Genomic DNA, 15,880 nt, shown 5'->3' on the forward strand with positions numbered 1-15,880 from the left:
TGCTGGAATTGCAACATCCCAGCAGCTGCATGCTCAGAGGTTGGTAAAATCCTCTAAGAATCTGCAAGCAGCATTCTTGTTCTCTGTCTTCTCCACTTTGTCCCCAAGACTCCAGGGAGGCCGTACTTCCATGAGGGGTTAGGGAAGATAAAAAGGACAGTGGAAAAATATCTTCCCTTCCAAATCCACTTATGATTTTGGGCAGAGGACTTTGGGGCCCAAGGTCCTCAAGAGGTTTTGTTGACTTGGTTCATGAAAACACACCGCATCTGTTTTTACTCACCACTGTATTTCCAAGGCTAACCTCAGTCCCAGGCAGATCATAGGAGGTCTATAAATAGTTTTGAGAGGGCTTATAAATGATAAAGCACTGTATCACAAACATGAGAGGTAGTAAATGCTCCACTGTGAATTAAAGAAGAGAGCAAGCAGATTCTGTGGCAGAGACAATTTGCAGAAAAGATTGGATAGAGAAAGATGTTTGGAGAAAACAGAAGAGAAATTGTGAAATGGGGAAGCGGGAGTTGCGCAAGTGGTCAAGGGGCCTCAAAAGGATCTTGCCCTAATCTGTCCTGCATTGGGAAGTTATCAGTACGTGTGTGACCTCAGCCTTGTGCTTTAGGGTGATTAATCTTTCAGGTTCCTTATAGCAGAACAAATGGGAGGGAAGAGCCTGGAGGAGGGAGACATCCAGAAGGCTGGGGCCATAGCCCAGGCAGGAGATGGACAAGGAAGATATAATACCAAAACAGAATGTAAAACTATCTCCAATAATTTTTATATGAATTACATATTGAAATGATAATATTTTGGAGATAGTTAAAATTATATATTATTAAAATTAATTTTGCCAGTCTGTGATAACAGACAGGGCAGAGCAGAAGTCATGGGGAGGGATCCAAGTGGGGGGTCATGCTGACCTTCCCCTCTGTTGATGTGGGATGAAGGCCGAGACAGAGACTGGAGTTGGCTTTCCTACAATGAAAGAGAGAGTGTGAGGGGCTGCCTTACTAAGGGTGGGGGTGGGACTCAGACGCTGATAGCTATAAAGCAAGGGAAGGACTCTTCCAGACCTGCAGGACCGCCAGGAACAACCCAGAAGGGGCAGGAGTGGCCGGGCGGGGAGCACGGAGGCCCCAGAGTGCAGAAGCAGTTGTAGGAGAATCACAGTAAACAGTCTGCCCTTCTAGTCTTCTTAGCCACCTGAGGGAGGGGAAGGAAAAGAGGCACGTTATCTGCCTTGATCAGATCTGGTTCTGAGAAGCGTGGGGCCTTAGGCCAGGGCAGCAAACCCAGAAAATCAGGTTGGTTTATTCCCTTTTCCTGAGCATGTGGGTGTCTATGTCTGCGTTTATATGCATGTTTTGGCTTGTATCAATCTGTCTGTAAATGTACACATGTTTATTTGTGTTTCTGTGTTATGAATACTCATACCAGGGCAATGTGAACTTGTCTTTGTATATGTTTCTAAGTGACTAATGTGTCTACATTGCATGTATTTGAGATATAAAAATTATGCATTTTTCTGTACTAGGATATGTACAGAATTAGAATTTCGATTCTTAAAGGAACCTAAGCAATCCTGCGTATCTAGGCACCTTTGAGCAGAGGCATAGATGTAGAAAGGTAACTTTGCAGCGTTGTGCTGGAGCTGGCTTGCCTAGCTCTCAAAGAGCTAATTGTGTATGTCTTTCTAACTTCCATTCGGTGATATCATGTTGGTGGCTCAAAATTGCCATGGTGTAAGTATTTACAACACGGAAATCAGCAACCGCTACAAATCAGGTGGTTGTTATTGTTTTCCAGAAAGCTACTGTTAACCATTTACCAGCACAGTGGATGGATGTTGTACGTGTGTGAAACATCCATGGTCTGTGTATATCAGTTTAGAAGTACATATATGAAAATGTGCGCCTGTGTAGCGGGTCCGATTTTTATAGACCACAAACTCAGGGGTGCAAAAATGCAATGATTTTCTTACAATCAAATTTGATTTCTGTCTCAATTCTCCACTCTTAATCTAATCACTTACAGGTGAATTCAGTCATTTCAGGTTTTAACTAAGACTGAAGAGTCATCCTCCTCTTAGCTCCTCTCGTTTGCATCTGAGGGCCGGGTTAAACAAGGCTGCAGGGGCAGTAAGGAGGGGCAGCCCAGGGCGTCTGCTGAGACGTGCAGTTTTCCCATCAGGGCTTCTGCTCTTTTGCGCCCAGTCTTCTGACATCTCCTGAGATTCCAGGCCCCATGAAGCCTCCAGTTGCCCAGCCCACATAGCTATTTTTGGAAACTGTCCCCTTGGCAGATGTCAAGGAGGTTTGTGTTCCTTCCTCCTGGGCTCCAGGGCTCTCCCTTCATCCTGCTGTCTCAAGGAATCAGAAAGAAGAGAAGGAGCTTCATGTCACCTAACTGTACACCACCCTTTAAGATAAACTGTATGCCCATTTTAGAGAGGCTGAAGTTCTCAGAGGTGAGGGGCCTCAAAGAGGGCCAAACTGGGGTTTGAGCCCAGTTCTCTCTGACTCTAAAGCCTTTTCTGCTCTACCAGACCGCCCCATTACTCCGTGGATTAGGGGCACTTGGTACTTGCTTTGGGTCATGATGGGTTAGGCCACTGGTGCTCAAATAATCATAGAATTTCCAATTCTGTCATCTGACCCCACCCGGTTAGCTCTCCTGACACTGTGGTACAGCAGGAAATGCAGAGATAAGTATGGAGGGAGGGCGGTGAGGCTGAACCTCCTGTAGGAAGTCTGGGACATGCAAAGCCAGTGGGATACGTTTCACTGACTTTCACCCCGTGGCCTGTCCCACTCCTTCATCAGGATTTGTTCTTTGGTGCCTAGCTGAAGCCCTGGACACAGAACTTTCTGAACAGCCAACATTCTATGTCCCAGGAGAAAGGGGCAAAGGACTCGAAGTAGGGTGGGTTATGCAGCCCAGACCTGAGGTCAGATTCTCCCAGAACAGGCCTCCTCTGGAAGAGGTCCCTGGAAGTTCCTACTGCAAGGGTGGGGTGGGCAGGGGGTAAAGGGGGAGCCTCCTCTCTCCCAGCCTCCTGCCTTGCCCCTTGGCAAATGTGGGGAACTCATAGTCCCCTTTTATAACATTACATTTCTTTAAAAAAAAATCATAGTTTTTACTGAGACAATTATAGGTTCATATGCAGTTGTAAGAAATACTAGTACAGAGAGATCCCATTTTCCTCCAATGGTAACATCTTGCACAACTATAGTACAATATTACAATCCAGAGAGTGACAGGTACAACCCATCAATCTTTCCGATTTCCCCAGTACCCATGTTCACAAGTGTGTTGGTGTGTCTGTGTCTGTACAGTTGTATCACACGTGTAGGTTCGTGTATCCACCACTTCAGTTGTGAGACAGAACAGTTCCATCTGCACAAGGATCTCTCAAGTTGATACCAGCTCAACACAAGGTTGACATAAGGGAAGCCATATTATAGAAAGGAAGCCATATTGTAACTTTGAATCACTTCTGATTAGCTAACCCAGCTGGATATGCACCCTCTAGGAGGTATATATGCTCTATAGATTTTATGGCCCCTACTTGCATACATACCTCCCACCTGCTATAAGGTGATAACTTTGTTCTTTTGAGTTCCTTAGGAATGTAATGACCCCTGGACAGAGAGTCTATTCTGTTATCAATCATCAATGGCAGCTGAAAGGTCTAGTGTGGTGACTCCCAGTCTGCAACACCTGGGGGTCAACATCCCTGATGCCCTCCTCTGTAGCCCACTAGCCCTGTATAACTGCTTGAAGATTCTATATCCCTTATAGATGAGACTGGCCAGAGGAGCAGTAGGGGAGCCTTCCTGGAGGAGGCAAGATTTGAAGATGGCATGGAGAGTGAGAGCTAGTCTAGTCCCGAACTGGGAGGAAGCTTGGGCTCTGGCAAAACTGTGAAAGGGTACCAGTTGGGCTCTGGAGGCATGAAAATGGGGAGTGAGGTGGGCACCCCTATATAGGAAAAAGAAAGCCAGGTCTTGAGCTTTCTTGTGGCCCGGGCACTGCCCCACTCTCCACCCCTAAGACCCACTGAAAGGAAAGTCAGATAGACTGCCGCCCATTGAGGATCCCTGCCTTGGCTGAGGAAAAGCCACTTCACCTTCCCCAGAACCCTAATAACTCAGAGATGGTGTGTGATGGTGACAAGCTGGGGCATCTGTCCCTACTCTGAAAGCAATCCATGGAAAATCCCTGGAAACAGGGTGTCTGAGGCATAACAAGATCAAGCTTAGAGGCCTGATAGATGGATATGAGCAAGGATCAATTGGTTGTAATATTCCAATTAGTGGTGTTTCCTCTTCCCATTCCCTCCCCCTCCCCACCCCCCCACAGTTACAGGATGTGCATTTTAAGAGAAACCCTAATGGAGAGCAAAGATTGGCCTAGAGGACTGTCCTTCCAATGGTGGCATTTCAGGCACTGTAACAGGTTGTGCTTAGCTATTTGGGCTTGGGGCCTTCTGCATACCCTTGTTAGCGCACCACACCCTTTGAGCAAACGCCCACCCCAAGGCCAGTCCTGTTTACTGAGCTATCTCTGCTCTCTCCCGAGAGTGAGTGGGGTGGGGGTACCATCAGAGGGTCTTGCTAGCCCAGCCGGTCCCACGTGGCCAGGCATGTGCGGTTCAGTGGCCTGCTGAGCCCTAAGCAGAGGGGACAGCAGAGCCTTTCCTGAGACAAGTGGGAAGAAGGTATCAGCCATGGCTGACCGAGCGGTGACCCAAGGCCCAACACAGAGCCAATTAGCAGCCGCCACAACTGTGGTGTCTTTGCCGCCGCTTCCACGGGAAGCCCCTCGTGCGATTGGTGTGTCAGGCCGAGTTAGCACCAGGAGTGCTGAGTGGAGTCCGGCTGGAGGCTGCCTGGATGGGGGAACGTGGGTGATAATGCTTCCCCCTGGGATCTGGGGAGCTGGGCCAAGTAAGACACGAGAGCATGCAAGCCTCTGCGTGCAAGCTCGTGTGTGTGTGTGTGTGTGTGTGTACGTGTGTGTGGTGGATGTGCTCATGCTCAAGGCCATCATTTAGGACTCGTGTGTCATATGCATGTGCACACCTGCTCATGTTCACTCAGCATGGTTAGTGCATACTTTGTGTCTACTTCATGCCTACTTTGTAAGAGCTGGGAATTCTAGGACCAAACAGACCAAAGTCCCTCATGAGGCTTACATTCTAGTGGGAGAGACAGAAAAGAAACAAATAAACAAAAAAACCCAAATAAACTGCTATATTGACATGTAGTTGATAGTGCTATGAGGAAAGGTGAAACAAGAAATGGGATGAGGGGTGCTATTTTAGAGTGTGATCAGGGAGGGCCCCTCTGAGGAGGTGACCTTGACCTAAATGAGAAGGAGGCAGGCTGTTGAATATGGGGAGGAGGAGGGCTATAGACAAAGGGCCAGAGTGAGAGGAACTGGAACTGTGTGCTGCCAGTGTGTGTGGTGTGGACAGGAGGAAGAGGGAGATGCCATAATTGGGGTGACATGTGACAGCCCAGACAGGGGGATGGCCCTCAGTAAGAATCTACTTGCCCAGCTCGGCTCTGAGGGGCAGCTCTGACCCCTCCCCAAATCCAATCCTACTTTCCAGTACACAGAGGCCTTCCCTGCTTGTGCTGGGCTGGGGACCGTCCCCAGGTGGGCCCCTCAGCTCTGCCAATCCGTGTCCATATGGCAGCCAGCCACAAGAGAGGCTACTGCCCGGGGAGAGAGAACAGGGCTCTCACAGCCAGGCTGGACCATGGGCCCAGAGCCCAAAACTGGCCGGGAAGCTGTGTCCTAGTGGCCAGAAGCATGACTACCTGTGAATGCCCTGATGCATGGGACCTGCTGGCAGATGGTGCGATGGGACTACTGAGAGGCTGGAGGGGGACACTGGAGACCTTGGACCATGGTCTCTCCTCCCAGACTTCCCCTTGAGAGGCCTGGCCTGCTGCAGCAACCAGGGCTGGGCCTTGGGAAAGCTGGAAGCCTCGCCTGCCTTCACTGCCCCACCCACCTCCTCTCCATGGAAGGGACAGGGTCCAGACCCCAGCAAAGGTGCCAACATCTGGCTTTAGACTTTGTCTTCCATTTCCCAAACCCCACGGCCCTTGGGCAGAGAGCCTCGAAGGCTGGCCCTGCCTCAGATCGCCTCCAGGAGAGGTTGGTGGATGAAAGAAAAGGGCAGCAGATGGGTGGGAAAAAGTCTTGTCACCACGCCAAACCAGGCAGTCTTCCACCGACTGGGGGAAGATTGATTTGGGTGTCTCAGGATGAATCAGGTGTGAAGCCTGTGTCCGTGTGTCTTGCTGAGAGCCTGCGTCTGTTGGTCTGCTTGTACATGTGTGTATTTTGTGTCTAGGTCAGTCTGGTACCTTCCTGATTGTTTACATGTCTATGAGTGAGTCCCTAGGGGCCCCTGCACTTATATGTCTGCCTCCAGGCCCCTCTGTAGCCCCTGCACGTGCTGGCTGTGTGGGGGCCTCCCTGTGAACGTACCTTTCTGGGTGTGAGTGCACCAGGGGTCTTAAGGTTTGTCTCCTGCCAGCCTCTGAGGTCTGTAACACCCTGTTCCCTAGCCTGACCCTGAGGCTGTCGGGGGACAAGCTGCCTGTTCAACTCTCATCAAGGCTGCAGACGGGGTTGGCGAGGAGACTCAAGCAGCTCCTAGGAGATACAATTCTGCTGCTGTTGGTGGGCACAGATTTGCTCTCAGCTTTGCCTTGGCCATCACTATCCACCTCCCTTGTCCCCCACAACCCCCGCTGCTGTACAGCCAGCCAGACCAGTGGCCCTAAAACCAGTCACGTGCTCATTCTGGCCTCTTCCTGACTTCTGGCTGTGGTTTCAGACTCTCGTCACTGCTGCTGCCCTCCCTGAGGGGGCGTGGAGGGTGGTGGTGAGGAAGGGCAGGCAGGGGCCTGGGACAGTCAGTTCATCCAGTGTGCTGGGCTCAGAGATTTCAGGTTTGGGAGGAAATTAAGAGGTAATCTAGACCCCCCTCCCCGACTCATGCATTCCAGTGGCCACAGTTGCATCTTTGCATGAGAGAGAAAGCCTGCTCCCATCTAACCTGACTCTCTCAGGACCCTCCTAAGGAAGGGCCCCTCACTGAAACTCTGGAGGGGGGAGGTGACGGAGAGGGCCTGGGAGCAGCAACCTGGGCACGGGCTTCTGAGCATCTCCACGTGCCTCGCCTGGGGTTTGGTCAGGCTGGGGGTGGGCAGACATGGGTCTCACAGACTGGCTGGGGAGACAACGTGTCAACTCTAGAGAGTCCAATAAGCCCAGAAGTCACAAGAAGGCTTATTACATTAAATGAGTCCAGTGAAGACCATGGACTCTGGATGCAAACAGGAGGCCAGAGAAGAAGGGGTTTGATGGGCTGGAGCATTCAGGAAGTCTTCCTGGAGGAGGGATGTTAAGCGGGTCTTGAGAAATTGGCAGGAACTGGACAGGCAGAGAAAAGGGGCAGGAAGAGCATGGTGAGTGAAGCAGGGGTGGGGTCGAGGAGGGTCTGAGCAGAGCAGCGGCCAGGATGAGCAGGATTCTTTAGGGTTCCAGAGCCATGACTCATAGTGTCTTGCATGGGGATGGCCGGTAGGGCTGGGAAGGAAGGGGGCTGCCCTTTGCTGGGTAAGGGCTGGAAGGAAGAGGAGGAAGAGGAAAGGCAGGCTTGACAGGGATGGCCACACACACAGGCCCCTCCACTGCCAATGTCTCCATAGCTCTACCTGAGAGGGGGCGGTGGGTGTGGTACCCAGGGCTCTGGTGACCCCATGGCCTCCTATGTTCTGCTTCTCCCTAGGGCAATGGTTCCTATCCTGGCTGCCCTGTGGAAGCCCTGTGCAAATGAGGGACTTGAAAAACCACTGCTGCCTGGGTGGCAGCCCAGAGAGTCTGATTCCATTGGTCTGAGGTCATTACGTTGTGCAGCCAGGACAGAGAACCACCTGACTCAGGGCTGGACAATGATGGGAGAGTCGACACGGTCAGCAGTAGGAGAGGTGGGGCCCAAACCTTGAGTCAGTATCTATTGGGCCCTGGGAGCCTCCTCCCGGGGGCAGTTAGGACTCTTGAGTTGCAAGAAACAGAAACTCAGTGGTGCCTCATAGAATCCATGGGAGGAAAGGCAGCGGGGATGGGAAGGGCCTAGAACTGGGATCTGGAAGGCCCAGGCCACACCTCCCCGACTGTATCCTACTCACACATCAGCCCAGGCCCTCGCACCTCAGCCTGGCTTCCTTCTTTGTCATCCACATGGCAGGCTTCAAGTTAGCATCTCAATGGCTAAGTGGCACACACTATACACAGGCTGATCCAACTCTGTCTCAGGCCCACTTTCCAGTTCTGGGAAAGGGAATCTGTTTGGCTAGCTTGAGCCAAGGATCTACCTCTCCAAGGGTGGAGTGTGACCTGGGAGAAATCTGGCATAGAGGCCAGCTTTCTAGGTGGGATGGTTCTTGCCAACCATAGCACTTCTTCATGCCAGGGCCTGGGTTGGGCACTGGGGATACAGAAATGAGCATGCTCTCACAGCCTTCTCAGGAGATCTATGAGCTGGGTCTTGAAGAATGAATAGGAGGCTGCCAGGTGGAAAATGGGGCAAGGTGTAATGGGCGAGGCTGAGGAATCTGTGTCTGAGGCAAGAACACCACAGAAAGAGGAGGAACTTCCAAGCTTCCTTGCCTCTGTGTGAACAGACAGAGAGAACGCCCAGGCAAGGAGGGCTCCCCCGTGGGCACCGTGCCCACGTGTGGTTTGAATTTCATATGCACCTACTTCCTCCTCCTTCTGCCACCGCCCGCTCCTCCAGTGGGTGGGCTGAGGCTGATAAAAGAGTTTTGTTTTGTTTTGAAAAGCAGGGTCCATTGCTGCTCTAAACAAAATAGAGTGTCTGTTAGGAAGGAAAAAGGAAAAGAGGAGATCCAGCGGCAGCCCCTCAGCCTACACCTGCTCGTTCCCCTCAACTGTGAGCGCCTGACTCTGCCCCCCGGGAGCACAGGGAGGAGAGGGGTGTGCTCCCGTGAAAAGTGTGCAAAAGCGGAGGAGGCTGGCAAAGGGATGTGAGAGCGTTCCCTGTGAGGAATGATGAAGGAGAGGACTTGGGGGGAGTGTGTGGGTGTGTGAAATATCTGCAGAGAGGATATTCTAAGGCGGTGTACCTGTTGGGAGAGGCATTCTCACACGCACAGTCTTTCTACCCTCACTGGGCCATGTGAGCACAGGCCTTGGGCCTGAAACACTTCCTCATTGAGAGATTAAGAGCCTACACAGCCTGTGCTGGCCTTATCACCCCGCGTGGGAATGTCTGTCCCTGTTTCAAGTTCACTGTGTGCTCCTTTGTTCTGCTTAGCCTGTACCTCAATGGCCCTCAGGCACGCCCTGAGCTTTCTGTATTTCAGACCCCACAGAGGAGGGGTCAGGGTCCTCCTTGCTGTGGCGCAAGAGGTGTGTGCACAGACCAAGAGCCCTGCGTCAGCCGCACCCGCCGTCGGGCACCCACTGGCCATGAGGGACCGACGCCCACTGCTGACGCTGGTCTTGCTCTGTCTCTTCTCTGTGTGAGCGAAGCGTCGTTCCATCCGGTGCTGGACTGTGTTGTGTCTTTCTTGGTGACTCCAACACCAAGACGCAATGGGCACAGTGTTTGCTCTCGTAGTCTTGGTGGCTGGTGCTGTGATGACCTTGGCTCTCCTCCATGGAGCTGCAGTCCGTTCCTGGCCTTGGTTCCTGCAGCATGGTATGTGGCTCGATAGTATCTCTGTGGTTAAGCATGGGGGTGCCAGTGCCAGAAAGACCAGGGACTGGGTTGACCAACTCCTCTCAGTTTGCTTGTGACTTTCCTGGAAGTCCTGTGTCCTGGGTATATGAGCACAGTTGGTCACCTAGCCTGGGACCTACTAGCTGTGTGAACTTGATTAAGTTACCTAACCTCTCTGTGCCTCAGGTTCCTCCTCTGTATAATGGATATAAAAATAATACCTACTTTATAGAATCTTTGTGAGGATTAAATGAGAGAGTTTGTACAAAGGACTTAGTGTGCAAAGACGCATTCAACAAATATTACCCATTAATAACTATATTACATCAGATATATAGGCTTTTTCTGAGTAGTCCCAAGAAGGAAAACTGGGCCAATCTGCTCAGTATAAGGAAAGATTTCCTCACAGCTCATGGGGTAGTGAGTTGCCAAGGTGTTCAAATACAGGATGACACTGGGCCTGCTTTGGGAAGTGGAAGATAGAATTAGCTTCCTCTGGGCCTTGACATTTCTTAGTCCTCTCACATATTCATCTTACCCTCCTCTTTTGTTCCCTAAGGAGGAGAGCTAGCTTGACAGAGAGAGCTGTCCCTTTTCTTCTAATCGGGATTCCTATCATGGTAGACCACCAGGGCTGTTTGAATAAAGACAGGAGATACTCCAGTCGTGACTCCACTGATCCGAGTTATGCCAAAGACAGAAGCGAACGTGATGGCTCTCTGCTGTCCTGGCTAATGGGGCTGCCTCCTCTCCTTGGAGAGGAGCTCCAAGCCTTGGCTGGACTGCCATCAGCCGGCTGCCTGCCTACAACCCTGCTCAGGGGCTATGCTGTGCATGTGCGTGTCGGGGGGTGGGTGGTGAAAGAGAGAGAGAGACAGAGAGAGAGAGACAGAGGGAGGGAGGGATCTTCAAGGGTCTCATGTGATGTATGCAAGGTCCCAGACTGCTTCCCGTCCCCCTCCCTGTTCTTTGCTATCATTCCCCAGCCCCTTGCCCTGACCACGGTCTCGCCAGGCCTAGTAGCTTAGCTCAAGACAATGCTGAGGCACTTAACAGAGCCCTCTGAGGAGTTGCCACTAGAAAGCTCTTTAACTCAGCCACCTGAGCTGGGGCCCCAGGCATGTGACAAGGATGGGGGAGGGGTGCCAGGAGCTCCAGGCAGCTGCTTGGGTCGGGGCAGAGGCAGAGGAGAGAAACAGGGTTGGGAGGCCTAGATTACCAGAACAGATACATTGTGTGGACACAGCAGTGGTCCTTGTTTTTCAACATTTATGGTTTGTCTCTCACTAGAATTTTGCTCTGGCTGACCTGCTGCAGAACCAAGACCTGAGATGCCAAACAATAAACCTGCTGCCTGCATGGACCATCGCGGGAAAAACTCCCCCTCGGGTGTGGGCGCCTTACAGAGGGGACATCACGCGGTGGGTCTGTGTTAGGGGTGGAGTGGGGTGGGGGGTAAAACGTCCTTAAATCTTCCTGCCCCGGCACTGTGCTTCTGTTGGGGCTGGGGAGCTGGCAGGGAAAGAGAAGAGATCTATGCAGGGGGAGGAGAGGATGAGGAGGGAAGAGGAGCCCGGCTTTCTGCCTGTCTCCGCCTTCATGGCGTCTCTCACACAACCACTGCTGTTTGTAGTGTCGACGAAAATAATCCATAATCAATCTATAAATGAACATTTGGGTGAGTTTATTCTGAGCTGAAATCTGAGGACCATGGCCCAGGACCTTTCTTCCCGAAGGAAGAAAGGGCACCAAAGAAGTGGGGTGCACAGAGTGGTTATATACCCCCAAACAGGATGTTTCACATAGGATTGAAATGTCCCTTTTACAATAGTCGCGAGACTGCTCTGTCGGCCCAGCGATTGATGGAAACAGCTGGTAGGTCTGCTGTCTCGGTGGACACAGCAGGGTGGCAGGTCTGTTGTCTGGAGCTGACTGGTCACAGGTGAGCTGGGTGGTCAAAGGAGAGCACAGCAGTCAGTTCCTAGCCTAAGGAAAGATGCTTATCCCTAAGGAAATGCCAATGTGGGGGGAAGCTGCACCTTTATCTTAAGGCCATTTGTTCTTGCCATAGTAAATGTTTTAAAGCAGATATACAATGCTGTGCTCAACGGCCACAGTCAGGCCCTTTTGGAAAAAACAAAGTCAGGCCGAATTAGGTTTATACCAAATGGCTTCCTCACATACTCCAATATATCTTATTGCTTGCCATTTCAATTTGTCAGTAGCCAGGCCAGGCAGGGGCAGCAGAGGCCCAGGTGCTGATGTGGACCCTGACTCCAACTGTGTGTAATGTGTGCGTGCGCTCTCAGGCCTGCCCTCCTGGTCCTCACTCTAAGACTGGCAGTGGGGCCCCCAATTGTCTCTCCCAACTCCGTTACTAGGCCTTGAACCACCCCTGGCTTTGGTCCCCTCCAGCTTCTCTGGCCGCCGCTAGAGGGCAGCAGTCAACACAGCCAGGCCTCTGGAACCTCCTGCTGCAGACTCCCACTGCCCCCAGCCCTTTCATTCCACACTTCCCTGCCCTGCACAGCCCCTAGGGATGCACAGGCCCCAGCCTCATGGACCACTGGGACCACAGAACCAAGTAAATGCCTGTCCCTGGCCTTGGGCACAGTGAAGGTACGAGTCAGAGGGTGTGAGAAGGTGAGTGAGTGAAGATGCTGGAGGGGACCAGAGGTGACCACAGTTGGCCAAGGCCAGAACCCTGAGGTGTACTCATTAGCTCCCGTAAGGATAAGGGCGGAGGTGGAAAAGGAAGAGCCAGGGGACCAGGCAGGCTGCAGGGAGATAAAGCAGGAGCCAGACCACTGGCCAAATGGCACTGACTAGGCTGGCAGAATCACACTTCAGCAAAGGCAGGTGACTTTAAGAGCCCAGAGAAAACCATGTGGCTCTGGAGTCAAACTGCCGAGACTCAAACCCAAGTTCCTCCAGGTACTAGCTGTGTGACCTAAGACAAGGTATTGAACCTCTCTGTGCCTCGATTTCTTATCTGTGAAACAGAGACAATAATAGCACTATCTCCTACTCTAGATGTGAGCTTAAATGGGTTAATACATACAAATAACTTAGAACAGTGTATAGCACACAGTAAGAGCACTATAAACGCTAGCAGTTACTGTTTTCTGAGGAAGAGATCCATATGATATCGAAAGGGCTCGTTTCCCCTAGAACATCTTCATGAGACATACAGGAATTGGTCCCCATACACATGGGCATCAAATGGTAACATATGAATGTGTGAATTAGCAAAAGTTAAAGGAGTATGTGTAACACTGGAATAAGTGTATGTAGTTACTGAGATCTGTGGATATGTAAATCAACAAACTTGAATCTACAAACCCTTTTATTCTTAAGTCCTTTAAATCGAGTGTGGGGGCCCTCCTGCTCCCTCCCATCCCTCTTACAAGGGAGGCTGGGTTTGCCCCTCCTTGTAACCTCCTGCCTAAGCAGGGCTCCCAAAGAGCCGCCCCGGAGCCCTGCCCTGCCTTATTGGGTCAGCGGGGCAGATGGGAGCCAGCGCCTCCGGTTTGCTTCTCCCGGCCCTCAGGAAACCATGGCTTCCCCTTTCTGCTGTCGGAGGAAGTGCCAATCCTCAGGCTTGGTTCCTGGGGCCAGTTTTGGCTCTAAGACAGTGGGGAAGTGAAAGTGCGCAGCCCTGGAATCACAATACTGGCTTAGTCATAGGTGAATGCTCTTAGCCTCTTTGGGCCTTGAGTTTCCCGTATCTACAGTTCAGGGGAGGGGTGAGGGAGATTTTATATCTCCTCGCTCCCTGGGAGGACACTGTTTAGGAAAAACACTGAGATTTTTATCGTGCCTCTGCTCACTGAGGCTTCTGTGTCTCAAATACTACGTCCCCAGCAGAAAAGACCTGAGCATGAAGCTCCCCTCATGGGCTCATGGGGGCGACCAGGGCACGTGATCCAAGGGTCACCAACTTCCCTGGAAGGCACTACACGGTGGCTTTTCTCACAAAGGGGCTGGGGACCCGCAGGAAATTGGAGGCATCCCAGCAGATCCAGCATACTACAAACATTTTAATTTTAAACTTAATTTATAAATAGGTAACACATTTACAAATATTTATATAGGTCAATATTTTAAGGACATAAAAAGACATACAGTGGAAACACTGTCTCCTACTCTAGAACCCCACCCTTTCTCTTCCCGGGAAGTAAGCAATGTTACCATTTCTAACGGATCCTTCCAGAGATATTCTGTATAAAGAGATAGCTATGTAGATTCTTCGCCACCCCTACCCCCCGTCCTTTTGCTTTTTGCAAGAGGGAATCCTCCTACATGGGTACATAAAAACATCCTCAATTGTTTTTATGGCTCAGCTTTGTGATGTACCAAAATGTACTGGTCCAGTTTCCCATCAGTGAACATTTAGGCTGCTTTCAGTCTCTCCCACAGCTGCAGTGAAGAGCCTTGTAAATAAACACAGTCACTTGAGGTCCCACTGCTCCTTATACATATCTCTAAGGAATTCTTAACCATGGGTTTGAGGACCCTTAGAAGTCAGCAGATATAGAATTCAGAGAGACAAACTCAAGGACCCAGGACAGATGGAAGGGAAAAAATTTCCATCTTTATTTGCACTGACTTCTATCTGAAATGTAACATTTCCGTCCATTATGAACGCAGGCAACAAGCCCACCGTGGTTAGCAGTGTCTGTGACTTTCTCATCTTATGTGATTGGAGATATTTCGAAATTTTTACGCTCATCCCTACTTTGTCATTGTGGTTGTAAAGGAAAACTGTTTCTTTACTCACAACACTTCTGACACCAAATGTGTGGGGTTTTTTCCCCACATCAACCAACTTTCCAACTCTCTGGACACAAACTGGATATCCTATAATTTTATTCAATTCTAACACTACCTGGAGTTAGCCTCACACACAAGTTTGAGGGCTCAGTCCCATAAACTGCCTTCACTTCAGATGCCAGTCCCAGTCATGAGTCCCTGGGGTACCCACGCTTCTGTCCAACTTGGCTACAAAGTTGGGGGTTCCAAGACTCCCCCTGTAAGGTTTGATAATTTCGTAAAATGGCTCACAAAACTCAGAAATGCTTACTTATGTTTACCAATTTATCATAAAAGATACTATAAAGGACATATGGGAATAGCCATGTGAAGAGGCAAATTAGGGTGAGGTCGGGAAGGGTCCTGAGATGGGGAGCTTCTGTCTCTCGGCTTGGGGTTGAAGTGCACCACCCTCCCAGCATGTGGATGCATTGATCAACCTGGAAGCTCTTCGAACCCCATAGTTTAGGGATTTTTATGGAGGCTTCCTTATGTAGGCATGGTTGATTATTAACTCAATCTCCAGCCCCTCTCCCCTCCCTGGAGGATGTGGGGTAGGAATGAAAGTTCCAAGCTTCTAATTAGGGCTTGGTCCTTCTGGTGACCAGCCCCCATCCTGAAGCTATCCAGGTGCCCACCAAGGGTTGCCTCATTAGAACAAAAGATGCTCCAGGAAATTCCAAGGGATTTAGGACTGGCGCAGGAGGCACTCCTATCACCTCCATCACTCAGGAAATTACGAGAGTTTTAGGAGCTCTGTGTCAGGAACTAGGGGCAGAGACCAAATATATATATATTTTTTATTATGCCATTAGATCTGGTTATGTTATGCAATAAGAAAGAAGCACATATATTATATCACATATTTAGTTTTGTAAAAAATATTTTCATATCTATATTTTGATATAATTGCTTTGTAATCTCATCTTTTAATCATGGTAAATTATACATAACATAAAATTTACCATTTTAACCATTTTAAGTGTACAGTTTGGTGGCACTAAGTACATTCACAGTGTTGTGCAACCATCACTACCATCTGTCTCCAGAACTTTTTCATCTTCCCAAACCGAAACTCTGTACCCATTAAACAGTCACTCTCCATTACCCTCTGCCCCCCTGCCACAACCACCATTCTACTTCCTGTTTCTATGAATTTGACTATTCTAGATACCTCAGATAAGTTGAATCATGCAATATTTGTCCTTTTGTGTCTGGATTATTTCACTTAGCATACTGTCTTCAGGGTTCATCCATGTGGTAGCAGGTGTCCGAATTTCACAGCTTTTTAAGGCT

Source organism: Equus przewalskii, chromosome 14 (assembly GCF_037783145.1).
Source record: "Equus przewalskii isolate Varuska chromosome 14, EquPr2, whole genome shotgun sequence".
Lineage (NCBI taxonomy): Eukaryota > Metazoa > Chordata > Mammalia > Perissodactyla > Equidae > Equus > Equus przewalskii.